This window comes from Acomys minous (genome assembly GCF_964271855.1).
Source record: "Acomys minous genome assembly, chromosome: 1".
Classification (NCBI taxonomy): Eukaryota; Metazoa; Chordata; class Mammalia; order Rodentia; family Muridae; genus Acomys; species Acomys minous.
This window is the reverse complement of record NC_140483.1, coordinates 25,043,057-25,059,371: the sequence shown is the minus strand read 5'-3', so window position 1 is coordinate 25,059,371 and position 16,315 is coordinate 25,043,057. Positions and strand designations below refer to the sequence as shown.

The following is a 16,315-nucleotide window of genomic DNA, read 5'->3' as shown; positions in this document are numbered from 1 at the left end:
TCTTGAAAACGCAATACTTAATTTTATTTTTCACATCTGTTATATTATTTGTGATCTGTGCCATTTATTTGAGTTGAAATTTCATGAAGAAAACAGCCATTTTTGTTTTGGTCACTGGCAAGTCCCCAGTATCTAGTGAGTATTCAATAGAATCTCAATAAATATTTGCAAAATAAATGATGTGTTGAGAGTGGGTGGGTGTTTTGAGAACCAGCAGGAAGTTATCATGTCAGGTGTGGGAGCCATTCCAGGATATAGAACGATGTCTTAGGTAGGGTTTCTATTGATGAAACAAAACTGCCATGACCAAAAGACAAGCTGAAGAAGAAAGGGTTTATTTGGTTTACCCTTCCAGATCAAAGACCATCATTGGGAAGTCAGGACAGGAATGCAAGCAGGGCTGGAACCTGGAGGCAGGAGCTGATGCAGAGGCCACGGAGGGATGCTGCTCCTGGCTTGTTTTGCATGGCCTGCTCAGGCTGCTTTCTACCAGCCTAGGGATGACAGCATCCACAACAAACGGGCAGGACCTTCCCCCCGTTGATCACTAAATGAGATAATGCCTTACAGCAGGATCTCATGGAGACATTTTCTCAGCTGAGGCTCCTTTCTCTTCAATGACTCTAGCTTGTGTCAAGTTGACACACAAAACTAGCCAGTATAGATGACAAGCCAGAATGGGGCTGAGGATCCAGAGACAAGTACTTCAACAGCAACACATGGTCTACTGACTGGAAACCACTGCTTCCTTCTCAAGAGAGTAAGCTAAAGGCAAGTTGTACATATGCTTCTTTAAAACCCATGTAGCTTCTGGAACAAGAAGTCAGGTGCTCAACTGGCTTCCTAATTCAAGGACAGAGCAGAAGAAAAGATGCACCCAGGCTTGATTTTTTTCAAATTGTCCATACTTAGTGACTAATGTGGACTGACTTGGCAGATATGCTCTATCGGATCAAGAGATGCTTACACAATAAGACAGATGCTGGTCTTTTTCTTTCACTTTGATCTCCACGTGGAGAGACTATTATGGACTTTGCCATTGACCGAGTGTTGACAGGTCCCTCACATGGCCTTCCCATTTTTCTATGATTTGAATGAAAAGTATGCCCCAGGGGACTTGATTTTTTGAACACTTGGTCCCAGCTGCTGGTGGTGTTTTGGGAGGCTATGGAACTTTTAGTGCCTCCTTAGAGGAAACTGGTCACTGTGTGGGCCTGTTTTGAGGGCTGCCCATCAAGCCCTGGTTCCAGTCTGAGCTCCATCACCAGGCCTGCGAGTATGTGAGCACTCAGTCTCATGCTGCTGCTGCTGCAGCTGGGATCTTTTCCCCAGGCCATGCTTTTCCTGCTGTATTAGTTTCTTTTGATAAAATTGTGACAAAAGCAACTCAAAGAGGGAAGGGGCTTATTTTGCCTCACAGTTTGAGGGTCCAGGCAGTGTAGAGGGCTCAAAGGCCTCGTGAACGGAGATAAGTGCTGGAGAAGCCAGGAAAGATAAACACACAGCTTACCTCTTCAATGGAGTGAGGGGTTTAGCTGTTTTTCCTGGATGTAGTTTACAACCTGGTGATCCTTTACTGTCTGACAAATCAGGCTCGGCCTGTATCTTCCAGAATTTGTTTTACTTATCCCTGACCCTTTCCCCCCTAAAATCTTGAGCATTACTTCTAGGCCATAAAACTCATCCTTGTGAAAGATGTCATTTGTAGTTTACAACGGTCTAAGTGACTTTTACGTTATCTTAGGAGCAGGCAGAATGTTTACCTCAGTCATTCTCGCTGGGCCTTTATCTTGCGCGTTGTTTTTAAAGTCGACAAGAACCCACCTCACAGACGAAGCCACATGAACTTTGTAAAGAGCTTCAGTGTAAACATGTCTTGACTGTTGTGGTACTCAGGGGGCTGGGCTAATTGTTACCTAAAAACTTTTCCCTCCAAAAATTGTGCTATGATGAAAAATAGCAAAAGCATACAAGCTCACGCCAGATTCTACAACTCCCGGCCCCTTACAAAAATCGAACAGATCAGACTTTCTTTCTTACCCGACCCTGATTGTTTTTCCTTAGCTGCTGTATAAAGCCTGCAGGGACTCTCCCACACAGCCAGTGCATTGTGGGAAGGGAGACATTGTGACAGGAGTGTGAGGTAGCTGCTTCATATTGCATTTATAGACGCGATACAAGGAAATGAGGGCTGCAGCATGTCTTGCTTCCCCCTTTTGTTCAGCTCAGGAGCCCACGGAGCAGTGCCACACACAATTGTGGTGAGTCTTCCGCCTCAGCTAACACGGTCTGGAAACCCTGTCACACATATGCACAGAGACATAGATGTGTCTACGTCATGCCAAGCTGATCCTATTGACCATCCGACCCATTTCTCTTGTCAGGCACTGGTCACAGAAGCCAGCTACACCATATATAACAAAGAAAGCTGAGGAGCTGACAACTCGTCTTTCTGTTACTGGAGATTCAGGCATGGATTAGAACCTGCATTACAGATAAGGGAAAAATGAGAGAGAGAGAGAAAAAAAAGCCTTGGCATCCTATTGTTTTGAGGCAAGAATATTCTTTATATTTTATTTTTCTGGTGTCATACGTGAACATGTCATGCATGCATACGGTAAGTTTTGCTCACATCCATTCCCACATCACTGCCCTGCTAACTTCTCCCCATCCCCCACCTCTTTTCCCTCCTAATTTTTTTTTGTTTGTTTTTTTGTTTTTTGAGACAGGGTCTCTCTGTAGTCCTGGCTGTCCTGGACTCGCTTTGTAGATCAGGCTGGCCTCGAACTCACAGTGATCTACCTGCCTCTGCCTCCTGAGTGCTGGGATTAAAGGCGTGCGCCACCACGCCCGGCTTTCCCTCCTAATTTTATGTGCTCTGTTTTTGAGCCCACTGAGTCCTTGCAGTGTTGCCTGCATGTTTATGGAAGTCGGGCCATCCACTGGAGCATGGTTAGACTCTAAGGGGCCACCTTCCTGAGGAAAACGGACTGCCCCAGCCCATTGCTAATAGCTTCCCTGTTAGAGGAGGGACTTCCTGTGTCCGTCCTTCTACTATTCCTGCTGGGATCTTGACTGACTTGGTCTTGTACAGGTCTTATGCATGCAGTCATAGTTGTTGTGAGTCCATGTGTATGGCGGCCCTGAAATGTCTGGAAAAAAGCTTCCCTGTAGTGGTCCATTACCTCTGACTTTTCATAAGTGTCCACTCTCTCTTTTGCAAGCATCCCCGAGCCTTGAGGAGAAGGGTTGTGTTACAAAGGTTCTATTCAGAGCTGAATACTTCACAGCCTTTTTTTTTTTTTTTTTTTCACATTGACCACTGGTGGGCCTCTGTATTACACACGAAAAAGGCTTCTCTGATAAGGGCTGAGTGATACACTAATCATTGCATATAAAGATAAGAACTTAGGAAGGTATTTTAATGCCTTGGATATTTAGCAGAATAATGGTATTAGGTTTTCTTTTCAGGCTTATGAGACAGCTGGCAATGAGTTTGGTCTTAGCGAATGATGCCGTGTATCTGCTCTGTCTTGTTGAGCAGGGCCTTATACGCAATAAGAAAGGGATTGGTTACCCCTTTATCATTTGTGCCACTATTTTACCTGAAGGCACACTGGCAAATGTTTGTAACTAAAAATTGTTAACTCCTTGGTTTACCTGAGCAAAATCAAGAGTGGCAAATCAGATTTTGCATTGCCACTTTTTAAAAATTGGTGCATGTTACCTTTAGGGCCGCTTCTCTGGCAAGTGCTTGATTATTTCATAATCACTTCACTCATTCGCTCATTGCTCAATTTATTCTTTAATAAATATTTGTAGACTGCCTTCAAGACTTGGGAGTATTAATCACTGGACATGCGCATCATCCTCTTCCTATTAACTATCTTCTCCTCTCAAAGCAGATCTCTGGGTCAACTTACCAAGAGAGTGAATAACAACGACTTTCAGGTAGATAAAGGGCTACCTATGCTTTTATATCCATACTAGAGGGCTCAGGGAATGGCATGTCTATCTACTTGGTCTGATTAAGCCAGTCATCTCCTCCCGTCTCATAGTGCTTACGATCTCACCATCAGACAAATAATTATAGACTTGTAGGATGGGTGTTGTGCTAGAAGAGGTAGAGAATGCACAACATCATATTGTAGGGAAATCTGGACTGGTCTAGGCTTCAGGAAGTCGTTTCAGAAAAATGAATATTAATTGTGACAAAATTAATATTTATGTTGAGATTTGCATGAAAGGTGTGCTTAGGAAGGCAAGGGGATGCCAATGTCCGTGTGTGTGTGTGTGTGTGTGTGTGTGTGTGTGTGTGTGTGTGTGTGTGTGTGTCTGTTTTGAAGAGGAGAATGTATTTATGCAATGCTAGTGACTCAGGAATTGGGGAGGATGCTCAAAGTCATAAACCTGAGAGGTTTATGACCTATGCATTAGATTGAAAGGAAGAAGAGAAGTGACTGGATTGTAAATTTCTAGGCAGATGATATCTTTCTCCTCTCCCTAGGAAGGAGGGAGCCCTCTGAGGACAAGGAAATTCCAATTTTACATGTTATACAATGAAAATACTTAGTGTCTTATCGCCTGCATCACGTTTCACATGTCATTTATCATGATATAAGTTTGCAGATGTTGATTGACTGAGTACCAGTTTAGACTTGAGTTTGCTTTTATAAGCATTCCATTTGTTCCAGCATTAGGAGAAATGCATTAAAGAAGCTTTATAGTGAATGTGCAAATGACCCAAGGCTGTTCTGTATTAACCCGTAAAGAAGGTGAATTGGAGAACGATGGTGCTATAAGGCATTTCAAATGGGAATCACAGAGATGAGCTTGTTATGGTCCATCCTTTGCTCACATCCTTCTCCTCAGGTCAGCCCTCTCCAAGGGCTGGAGTAACCAGCACCATTTTCAGGGAGATAGATGGCTACTCCTGGCTTTATTGCCTGCACCAACAGGACACAGATAGTATGTGTTTGGATTGGGCTGACTACCTCCACCGTGTAAGGCAGCATCAACAGCTCCAGTGGGATGGCAGCAGGCACATATATCGATCGTAAATAATGTCTCAATGTCCAGCAGTGAGTCATAAATCAAAAAGGTTTCAAAATGTCTTTTCTGTTTGTTCCAATGGGCTGTGTTCTGGCTAAGAGCTTTTCTTTGGGGTTGGTCCATAACCCAGGCCTTATGCCACTGTGGGTCAAATCCTTTCCTTAACCTCTGGTTCCAGAGGCTCTGGAGAGCTTGTTATAGCCATCTTAGTCTCTATGCATGCATCACTGGGATAAGTAAAGAAAGAGCTGTGGAGCCTTCAAATTTTGCCTTCTGTCAATCCTCAGGAAATCCTCTGGCATCCACTCCGTTGCTGCAATACAAGAAAACCATATCTCTTACTGATGGTGTTAACTACTTGCATAGATTCATAGCACTAGAAAGGGCTTTGTAGTTCTTTTAATCTCTCTTTGAGGAAAGAGAAGCTGGTTTGGGTGTGCTTGTCCAGGGCTTTGGGCAGATAGAACGGGTCACCTCATGACCGCGGAGGAGCTAGACGTCCTTCACTCAGTCCTTATGAAGTACGTGTATTGTGGCTGCCTTGAGAGGGTTCAGAGGATAAACCTTGCCTCCTCAGGAGATGAGGGGGAAGGCTGAAGCTGTCTACTTGGGATCTGATGAATACGCTTCATTCTCTGTATAAATTGCTACCCAGTCCACTGTTCTTGTTGGCCAACTGACATCCTCAGATCCAGCTCTTTGTAAAGTTGACATTTCAGTCCCTATAAGCCTAGCTCCCTTTTCGCTGATTCCAAACTCAGAAGGGAAATGGGAATGTTACTTCTGATGACTCTGGAGAACTCCCCACAGAAGCTCCCTTGACATTGCGGATGCTCTCAGTGTGCTGATCCGCACCACCTGCCACTCCTCTGGCTCCAGCCACTTCCTCTCCCTCTGGCTCTGCCTTTAGCCCTGCTTCCATGCTGTCAATGGGGAGGTTCAGTACAGTCACCTCCTTTCTGGAGATACTTCAGAGCCCAGTTATGGCCTCAGTCTCCTGAAGTTGTTGACTCCCTGGTGTTGGAGAGCCCCACACTGGATTTCATAAGTACTGTTACTTAACCCAGTGTTGTCATACAGAACATTTGCTGAGGTCTGGTTATCAACCTGTGGCACTATTGACCTTTTGAGAAAGCTGGCCAAGTGAGAGGAAGTTAGGTCATTGGGGTCTTGCCCTTAAGTAGATATTGGGACCCTGATCTTAACTCTTCTTTCCTCTTTTGCTTTCTGGATCCCAAGAAATGAACAGGCCTCTTGTGTTGCATGCCTCCACTGTGATGTACTGAGTTGCCACACAACAGCAAAGACAAGGACTGTGAATGGAAACATCTGAGGCTCTAAGGCACAGGACAGCTTTTCTTGAGGCCAATAGATTGTCTCAGGTATTTTGCACAGCAATGGGCATCTGACTCATGTTATTATAGGCAAAGAAGCATAGGGTTTGGAGTCAGAAAGGAAGGATTACAGACCTGGGTTCCTGTCTCCTTATTTGAAAAAAATATCAGCATAGCAGCCAATGTAACTCAGCCCACACTGCAGCAGAGGCGGCCACAGCTGCTCCATGGCTTAATGCAACAAAGACTTATTTCTAATCCCATACAAAATTTACAGTTAATCTAAGCAATATTCCTCCCTGCATAGAGAATGATTGGACTTCTCTTACTTTGTGAGAGGCAAGTAGGGTGGTGTATGCATGGTTGCTGAAGCTTAGCAGGTACACCCCACAGAGTGGGGGGAGAGCCTGGAGTGACTTTTAGCAAGTTTTGGGAATCTTGAAATGGGAACACAAATGACTTGGATGCCCATGTATTTCATAGAAGATATAAAAGACTAAGCCTAGGATATCTGCTTTGCCCTGCTTCTCTCCTTAGTCACTTGGGTTTGTTTTCTGTTGGGTTCACATGCTCATTCATCCTCAGATGGCTGGGGCCAGAGAAAGGAACAACTCGCCTGTTTGTTCTCTGTATCTAGCACGCACTCTTTTTGATATATATATATATAATCACAACATGGCAAATGAACTTATTTTGCTGCTGAGGTGACTCAAACAGATTCTAAGCTGCTGTCTCATGCTCTGGGGGGAAGAGTTGGTCACTGTGGAAAGGGAGTTTCAGTCCACATGTGTGTTGTTGATTCTTTTAGACCTGGGCTAGGCGGCCTCTTCCTACCATGCCATCCTGAGCGTAGCGCTGTCGCTCATCATGGTGCTTTCCCAAGGGAGACAATACTGCCCAACATGGTCCATGTGGGTGCTGTTGGAGTCACTGCTGCTTAGCTTTTCCTGGGGAGTCTGTTGCTGTGCATTCCAGATGGAGAGGACGACAACAGAACAAGGAAATAAATCCACCTGAGTGTACCTTGGTGAGCCAGTGATTTCATTGGGTGACTTACAGGAACACTGATAAGGGCTTCCTTAGCGGCAACTCATGAGCAACTGTGCCACAGAAGAAGAGACCCTTACTACCTCAGCAGGCCACACTCCCTCTTGGTAATTTAACTGCTCATCCACCATTGGGGAGCTGTGAGCCTTGCCTACCCTCCCTCATCACCAGGGTTGTTACTGGGCCCAATCTTGTGAGGGTCTGCTGTTGAGTTCTCAGAACCACCCTTAATCCAAGATGACAATGGCCACATCATGCTGGGAGAACAGAATTCTACAACAGCAGCCTTAGTTCTGACACGGGGTGACAGGATGAGGACATTTCACTGACCCATGGGGCCCATCAGTCAGAGATGTACATGTATGTTAGTAATTACTTTTCATAGGTAGGGTGACATAGACACCGGAGGAAAGGTGTGCGAAAGCCTGGCCTAAAAAGTTGTATCTTCAGGCCTACTAGTTGAAGTTCTTTAAAAAAAAAATATTTATTATTATATATACAGTGTTCTACCTGCATATATACCTACAGGCCAGAAGAGGGCATTAGATTATATTATAGATGGTTGTGAGCCACCATGTGGTTGCTGGGAATTGAACTCAGGACCTCTGGAGGAGCGGACAGTGAGTGCTCTTTACTGCTAAGGCATTTCTCCTGCCCAAGCTGAAACTCTTTTTGACAAATGTTTTCATTCAAAAACTTCCTCTATGAGACAGACAGTAGGCAGGACCTCAGATTGTCTGTCTACCACAAGTGTCTCTACTAAGGGACTTTTATACCACTGCATTGTGTCTTCAGGTCTCTGTTCAAATGCTGCCTCTGCAGAAAGGCTTTCAGGGACCTCCCATCTTCAATGGGTCCCCTTTATGCTTTTCAGGGGCTGGGAAAGAGATCAGTAAACAGCCTGTCTAGGGTCAGCTTTGACACTGCTAGCATTGAGACCTCTGCATGCTACCAAAAAATCCTTCAGTTTCTTAATTTCCTTATCTGTAAAACGGGGAAAAGGGAGCACATTTGACAGGGTCATGGAGTCAGTGAGAATTTAATTGCTTGCTGTAAATGAAGTATTAAACTCTTTGGTGGTTTCTGGACCACTCAAGGACATGAGCTGTTGTTGTTAACACTCATGGTTTCTAGCCTAATGTCAGTCATCTGTTGATTTGTTTGTCCTACTAGAAAGTCCAGCAGTGATGCAGAGACTGTATCATACTCACCACCACATCTCAAGGAGCAGTACAATGTCTGATCTAGTATGTGTCACACCAGTGCTTGTTGAACACATTCATGAAGAATATACATAAGAAACTAGACAGGTGAGGGCTTCAACAATGCTTTGGATATCGTCCCTGCCCTTAACAGATGTGTAATCTAGAAGGGAGGCAAGACAATTTCAAAAAGTAGAGAAGTGTAGGATAGAATACAGATGGTGCTTTTAAATAATGTCTTACAATGTGGTAGTCATGAATCAGCAGACAGAGGAGCCAGTCTCTCGGCACACCTGCCCAGGCCTCTATTGGTTTTTGTCACTGTACCTGAAACAAACAAACAAACAAAAAAACCATATACATTTTATGGTATTTCTTAATTGGTGCTTAGATCACAGAGATGAATTAAAAGCTAGTTATTTACTTTAGTACTTAGTTAATTGTAAGATTTCCTCAGCCCCTTCTCCTCTATGAAGACAACATGTACGATACATCTTGTGGCCCTACCTAGTACCCAGAAAAGTACACAATTCCCATTACCTAGGCCACAGAGGTCCAAGTTCTCTGCTCAAGAGTTGCATCAGAGTGCACCACAGTGTGGCTGCAGCCAACCCTCTCTTTGTGAATTCACCCACAGAGGAATGCAGGTTCACCATGCACTGGTTGAAATATATTTAAAAACAAAATCATATCTATAACTAATATATACAGAAACATTTTTCTGTTATTACCTCAACAATAGTATAGAAAATGTGCACTTAACATTTCTATTGTACCAAGCAATTGAAGTAAATCTAGAGATGCTTTAGTGTATATGGGAGGAGGTTCATAGAAATACCCAATTACTATGCAATTTTACTGAAGGAGTGTGAGCATCTGTGGATTTTCTTTTCTGCTAGGGTCTTGGAACTAGTCTCCTGGGAAGAAAGCTGTATATTTATTTTCTTGTTCACAGTTTGGTGAACTTGATTCCATCTGCTTTGTTCAGGACATGAGCCCATGATATTGAGTCCACTTTACTTTGAACATTCACGATGTTCAAAGTTAGGAATAAGGAAATGTTAAGGGATGATCAGTCTATCTTAGAAACAAAAGGATACTACATTTTTTGGAGGCTTTTTGGCTGGCACTTAGTTCAACTGGCACCTAAACTCAAATTGCAGGAATGGATTAAAAATAGCAGATTATTTTTAAAGGTTGATCTACTTGAGAGTACCTTAGGGGGCTCCAAATTCTTCCTCAGCCCATGGAGAGGCCCTGTCTGTAGCAGCCATGGGAGGGCTATGCTTATCTTTGCATCTTGCTGTCTGTGCAGCTGGAGTTAGGGCTGAGATGTTGTTGCCAGGCACGAGAAGACACTGTTGGTGCCTGTGGTTAAGGTTGAGACACCCAGTGAGGCTGATGCCGTTTGCCCTTTGATTCTGTTGCCTTGACAACTGCCATGAAAAGGAGACTGTCCGGAACAGAGGATGCTTAGAAACCCACCATGGAGCTTGCACATGGTTCTGGGCCTGTGCCCTACCTTTCAGAATCATGGGTGTGTTGTCCTTCAAGATGCTGTGGGGTTGCCCTAGTTTCTCCCAGCATCGCAATCATCTCCCTCTGCAGCAGGTGGGGCATGGGCTTCTATCATGCTGCAAGTTCTCCAGAGGAAGCGTGCACCCCAGGGAGCCTCTGAAATCACAAGCATTTAGAGGAAAATTGAAGCTCTGTGGAATTTCAATCTGCTTTCCCTAAAAAGGCATATAGTTTTAAATCATTGCTCTATTAAGTCTTTTGTATTCCCCAGCTAGTACTCTCGGTGTTTCCGTTTTTTTTCCCACCCACTCCCTCCCTTGCTTCTGAATTGTTCTACCACAGCTCTCTTCTCATGTGTCCCTGTGACTCAGAAGGGGCTAAAAGTTCCTTCTTTTGGCCCCAGGGAGATTAACTTCTGTCCCAGCAGTTGGTCCAATTCTCCCAGGGAGATCTCCTAAAAGGACTAAGGGACCTTTGCTGCTCAGGACTTTGGTGTGGAAGATGCATTCTTAGAGCAAGGACCTTATATCATAAAGAGGTCACACAAATGCTCCACGTTTCTGACTTAAGCCTGTGCTGCTAATATTGAAGCGACACAATTCCCACCAAGGTGAAGATGAAAGGAAAGCTGGAGCTGGAATTCTAGGGAAGGGAAAAGGAGGTCTGGCTTCAGTGGCCATATCCTTCCAGGAATCCAGACAGATCTTTGCTGGCAACATTGCTGAGCATCTAGAAGGCACTCTAAGGAAGCTTAGTGAAGCAGATATGTTTTATATACGAGGAAATGAAGTCAGAGCAGAGAAAACTATATCCAATGTCATGTGACCGAACAGCATAGCTTAGAAGAGAAGGTGGATCTCTTCACATTCCAGCCAGAGCTGATTCTTCTTATTCTCAGCTTTAGCATATTTCTCTGGGACAAAAGGATTACCAGAGCCCGTATAGACAGGGTGTAACTGTTTTCTTGGGCTTTATACCATTAGACATTTTTAGGAAAGACAAGGAGTATTCAAGATCTTTGGAGGGAGTCAACGTACTGAGCTGTAGCTCTTGTGATCCTCATTCTTCAGCTAACCACTGCCATCCAGTCTGTACGTGAAGAGTGTGTGAAGCACTGGCCGACGCGGGAGCAAGGCAGTGGCTCAGCGCGGCACATGCTAACCAACGGTATGCACGGCAGCTCGGATTTGTCCACCTATTGAAAGAGGAATTTCAATAGGAGTTAGTCTCAGCCAATCTTGCCAAATAGAAAAACCAAAATTGATGTGTGGAAACAGGAATATTTTGTCTTCTTCTTTCTGGAACACAAGCTTTCTGTAGCAGAAGACTTATGAATCTGTATATCATCTATCTATCTATCTATCTATCTATCTATTATTTATCTATCTATCTATCTATCTATCTATCTATCTATCTATCTATCTATCCATCATCTATATACATAATCTATCAGTCAACCATCTGATCATCTACTTATATTTATCAAATATGTATCACATATATAATATATATACACTTCTATTTGTATGTTTAGATTTATTACAGGAGTTCATGTTTTTACTTCTTAAAAGTTTTCAATAGTTTCCTACATGTATAGAATGAATATTTGTCATTTTCACCCCATATTATCCTTCTTTCATTCTCTGTCCTTCTGCTGAAAGTTTCTTCTTTACAACAAGCCATTTTCCAACTTTTCTTTCTTTTTGTTTGCATGACCTATTGAGTTTTACTGCAGTTGCTTTTGCATGCATAGGTTGGAGGAGGCTATTTCCTGGAACCTGGGCAACTTCTCCTGGCTATACTAAAGAAGAAAATGACACTGTCTCCTCCACTAACCATCAACTATTCATAGACTCTTCAGGGAGGGACAGGGCCACATGAAACCATGCTGCTTCCACAGTGAAATATTAACAGGCTCAACACTGTTCAAATCTTGTGTAAGTAAGTACAGTTGTGTAAGGTCATGAGTGTAATGGCTTTGTTGTGTCTGGAAGATGCGTTTTTTTTTTTTTTTTGCGCCACACCACCCAATGCTTGAGCTCGTTCATCTTGTCTAGCTTCTTTTCCACAGTGTTCCCCGAGCTTGGAGCGGGTAACATATGTCTCATTTGGGAATGAGCACTCCACACTCCATTTTCTTTAGCACTTTGACCAGTTGTGTGTCTCTGCGCAACTGCTGTCTACTGCAGGAAGTTTCTCCGCAGAAGGCCTAGAGCAATATTTACCAATGAGCATTTAGAAGGCAGTCTGAACACATGCCCGTGTAGCAAAACAAGAGTAGTAAGTTCTTAACGGCTGATGACTTTCCCAACTGCTAACTCTTTATGAGGTTTCCAGAACAAGTTGTGAGTTTTCTTTTGTGGAGCAGACCTCAAATACAAACAGAAAGTGATTGGTTGCCTCCATGGCGTTCATGTCACTGTTGTGACAGTTGAGCACATGGTACCCAGTAGGCTGTTATTATAGCTTCCGTGGCTCACAACTTGGTGAAAGTATTGATGGGCTTTCTCTTCCAGCAGCCTGCATTGCAAACTTCTGGTACGACGAAAGCTAGCCAGCAGGGAGAAAGCTTCCAGTTCCTTTCCAGCTTTATTTCTCCATTTCCTATGACTGAAGTGCATGGTGACTTCGGTCATAGTTTTACCATCAAGTTCTGGTGGGCAGCGAAGAGCAACGGCAGTAGCCTGTGTGGCTTTAGGGATCTCTAGGGCCTCCCTGACCAATAGCGCACAGGTAGCTATCTCATAGTTGACATTGGGATTTTTGTTACATAACTTATATCTTCAGAGTGGAACATTATTCACCTAGGCAGAGCAGTCATGTTTAATTTTTTAAATTATATTTATTATAAGCTTTAAAGTAGATTCCCATATAGCTTTCTCATATATGCTTGGTGTTGGTCCCTCCCCAGTCTCTGCCTGTGTCATACCCATTAGTTCCCTTCACAGTTAACCCTTTCCACCCCTAACATTGCCTTCTCCATTTTCATCTTATCTCTGTTATACTTTGCTTCCTCTGTTAAGGTCTTCCTTCCTCCATCCTCTCTAATGATCATTTTCTATTTTTATGCTCTCTATATGTCCTCCAGGTTAAATGTGTTACCATTAGATGACAAGGGGAAATAAGATAGGATAATAAATCTCAGAAATAAAAACAAAACAAAAAGGAAGTCAGTTTTTATATGAGAAGTGAATGTGACTTTTCTCTGTTTCTGGGTTATCTCATTCAGTATACATTTCAGTTTTAGCAATTTTTCTACAAATTTCATTTTTCTTTACAGCTGAATAAATCTCTCTCTCTCTCTCTCTCTCTCTCTCTCTCTCTCTCTCTCTCTCTCACACACACACACACACACACCGTATTTTTGTCATTCATCAGTTGATTGATCTCTAGGTTGGTTATATTTTTTGGGTCTTGTGAATAAAAGCAGGCATGAGCATGTGTGTGCAAATATTTCTGTGGTAGAATATGGAATATTTTGGGTGTATGTTCAGGAGTAGTGTAGTTGGTCTTAGGTAAGTTCTATCCGCGGTGGCTATATCTATCAACAGTGAATAAAGCATTCTTTCCCTTTATATCTTTACTAGCGTGTGTTAGCATTTGTTTTCTTGATATTTGCCATTCTGACTGAGTTAAGATAAACACTCATAGTAGTTTTAATTTACTCAAACATCCTTCTGTCGATATGCTGCTAGGCCTGGTTAGTTAAACAAGAACAATAAATACAATCTAGTTTGACTTTTTTTTTTTGCAGGGAGAGGGGTGGTCAGTGCTAGAGATTGAACTCAGGCCCTTAAACACACTAGACGAGTATCCTGTCACTGAATAATACCCTCAGTCCCACCTAAGTTAACTTTTGTAGGATTTCTCAAATTGTCCTTCACAAACTCATAATGATAAAAAGATATCCAGCCAATTATTAGGTGGGTAAAGAGGACAATGAGGTTAAGTTGATTATTATTGATATAATATTTACATAATATTATATAATAAATAAAGATATTAAGTCTTTAGAGAACATAAGAACAGCTAGAACACTATAGCTTAAAGACTATATATATATATTTTTACTGTGCAACTTTGGAAATAAAGAGTTTTGATGCATTGCCATAACATTTGTACATATGTGTATGACTACTCTCCCATCAAAATGGAGGTTGAGCAATTGTGACAGTACCCAGACTGTCTGTAGAGTATATAGTATTTGCTATCATATCGTTCCCAGAAAAAAAAAGTTGGCTCACCACTGGAATACAACTTCAGGATTATGTTTACAATCTAGTTCATTCAGTGAGAGAGGGCAGTTCCCAAAGAGGGCCTCAATGGCCAAATATATTTTTGCATAAGTCAGGAATAATCACTAGTCAGTCTTAAGAAAAGTCTGGGGCTGGATATGGGGATATGCACCTTTATTCCTAGCACTTGGGAGGCTGAGGTGTATATTTATGAAAGGTGTGGCACAGTATCCACCCCTGCCTTTTCTAATATTCTGAATCAAAATACTTCAGGCTAGGCAGTTTCATAAATATGTGAGTTCGGTTAAACATGTGTGAACTTTACAGCTGGACACGTCGCCTTACTTGTATATGGAGTACCTGAACCCACAGGCTTTTGGAGATTTATCTAAGAAAAGCTTGGGATTCTGATCGATACAGGCTCTGAATATTAACTCAGTAAATTGCAGTTTTGAGTTTTATTCCAAAAGTCATCCAGAGATGTTAAACAACACATACATGCTCAAGACATTTGCCTGTGGTTAACGTACCACTACCTTCACGGGGCTGTCTCGATGAAATATGGTTTGCTTGATCACACTAGGAACTTCCCCATCTCACTATGGGGAGCTTAACCTAGGGGGTGGTGCTTGCTAGGCAAGTGCTCCCCCACTGAGAAATATCCCTACCTTTGAATTCACCTATTTAAAGGTCATTTTCGGTTCCCCTGGAGGTCCTGGGAAAAGACACATATCAAATACTGGAAATGATTCCGAGGGTGTAAGATGGAGGAACAGTGAGCATTTCCCATGCCGAGCAGAACTGTTGTTTTCTTATAGTTGCGGCGGCAGCAAGTTCGACTGGTTTGTCTATTTAGGCTGATACAGTTTCAATAGTTATGTGTAATAAAACACTGTGGCAGCCAGAGTCTGTACTAACTTACTGTCTACAGCAGCTTTCCACCTCCTCACCTGGGCTTGTCCTAAACACTCTCTCTCTCTCTCTCTCTCTCTCTCTCTCTCTCTCTCTCTCTCTCTCTCTCTCTCTCTCTCTCTCCCTCTCTCCCTCTCCTACCATGTCTGCAGTAAACAGTAGTGGGTTTTACACCAGTTCTCATTGCAGCGCTGAATCTGGCAAGCCCCGTCACTTGCATAATTCTAGGCATTTCATCTTGCGATCTTGAACTCACCTAGACCCAGGCCTCAGATGACAGACAAAACTCTCACCGAAAGCTTGTGTGGCTGTGCTGTGACAGTGCTCTCAGCCTCGTGGAACCTGCACTGCCACTTCATACATAGCAAGTGCTACAAACGTTGCATTCCTTTCTCCTTAGTAATTAATTCCAAGTTCAGGCACGTCTGATAAGACAAAGCCTGTAACACTGCCAGGGTCCGGCAATAAAGAGACGTCCGAGGAGGTTTTGCTTATTCAAGTGGAAACTATTTTATTTCTTGTAATAAGTGGGCTCATGAATCCATTCTGTGTGATCTCACTGTGGCCAGTGGCCAGAGTGCCCTGACCTCTGTAGTCAGGGGACATAAAGGCACAACTCCAACTCTAGACACTTGGAAGAGTGATGTCAGGTTTTATCCACAATATTCTTGCAAGAGATTGACCCAAGATTTTAGCCAATGTACCAGAAGGCAAACTTCCCAGGAAGAGCTTCTACCTGGTATTATTGTTGTTACTTGACCTTTAAAATTTATTCATTTATTTTTTAGTTTAGATTTTTTTTTATAATTTTGAGAACTCCACATGTGAATACTCTATTTAGATAATTTCTACCTCTCCTTTCCCCTCCACCAAGTCCATGATATCTTCTTTAGTTACTGTTTTACACACACACACACACACACACGAGAAGAATCTGTACGTTGTCTTTCTCTATAAGTTCTGTATTGATGAGCTACTGAAAATCTCCCTTGTCTGTAGCCCAGCTTTTCTCCCA

The 16,315-nt window shown here is 42.9% G+C and overlaps 1 long non-coding RNA gene across 1 annotated transcript; it reads right to left on the bottom strand.

Moving 5' to 3' along the window:
* Positions 1 to 2,560: 2,560 nt before the first annotated feature.
* Positions 2,561 to 15,615, bottom strand: LOC311593811. Its single transcript, XR_014777840.1, has 6 exons — positions 15,557 to 15,615; positions 15,057 to 15,103; positions 10,158 to 10,309; positions 9,852 to 10,003; positions 8,879 to 8,962; positions 2,561 to 5,365 (listed from the first exon to the last, which is right to left on the bottom strand). It is a non-coding gene; the product is annotated as an uncharacterized lncRNA (long non-coding RNA).
* Positions 15,616 to 16,315: the final 700 nt, after the last annotated feature.